The sequence below is a fragment of the Nomascus leucogenys genome, chromosome 2 (assembly GCF_006542625.1).
Source record: "Nomascus leucogenys isolate Asia chromosome 2, Asia_NLE_v1, whole genome shotgun sequence".
Taxonomy (NCBI): Eukaryota; Metazoa; Chordata; class Mammalia; order Primates; family Hylobatidae; genus Nomascus; species Nomascus leucogenys.
Window position 1 is genome coordinate 39223248 of NC_044382.1, and position 967 is coordinate 39224214.

Genomic DNA, 967 nt, shown 5'->3' on the forward strand with positions numbered 1-967 from the left:
TTTGGGAGGCTGAGGTGTGTGGATTGCTTGAGCCTAGGAGTTCTAAGCCAGCCTGGACAACATGGTGAAACCCCATCACTACAAAAAAAAAAATACAAAAATTAGCTAGGCATGGTGGTACAAGTCTATAGTCCTTGCTACTTGGGAGGCTGAGGTGGGAGGATTGCCTGAGTCTGGGAGGTTAAGGCTGCAATGAGCTGTGATTGTCATTGCACTCCAGCCTGGGAGACAGACCCTGTCTCAAAAACAAACAAGCAAACAAAAACAAAAACAAAAAATGACTGGGCAAGGTGGCTCATACCTGTAATCCCAGCACTTTGGGAGGCCGAGATGGGTGGATTACTTGAGGTCAGGAGTTCGAGACCAGCCTGGCTAACATGGTGAAACCCCATCTCTACTAAAAATACAAAACTTAGCCAGGTGTGGTGGCATGTGTCTGCGGTCCTAGCTACTCGGGAGGCTGAGGCAGGAGAATCGCTTGAACCTGTGAGGCGGAGGTTGTAGTGAGCTGAGATTGCACCACTACACTCTAGCCTGGGCAACAAAGTGAGACTCCATCTCAAAAAAAAAAAAAAGACTTAGCAATTATTGAGCATTTACAAATCAGGTCTGCATATGCATTTATGCATTTTTTCTTTCCATTCTCAAAACAGTTCTGTCAGATAAAAGATGTTGCTATCCCTATTTTAGGTATGAGGAAATTTGGGTTTAAAGAGGTTGCATATCTGGGCCAAGGTCACACAGCCAGAAGAAGCAGAGGCCAGATTGGAAACCAGGTCTACTGTGATCAACTAATATTAAAATCCCCCCAATGTCCCTGTTCTGGCAGGATTAAGGGGCACTGAGGTTGTGTGGGCAAAAGAGTGGCTCCATAGAGGCCAGAGGCCTCCCTACCCCATTCACACTCTGTCCAAGGCCCAGGGTCCCCTGAATGAAAGCATGGGGGCTTATTTCTCACCGGGAGCAC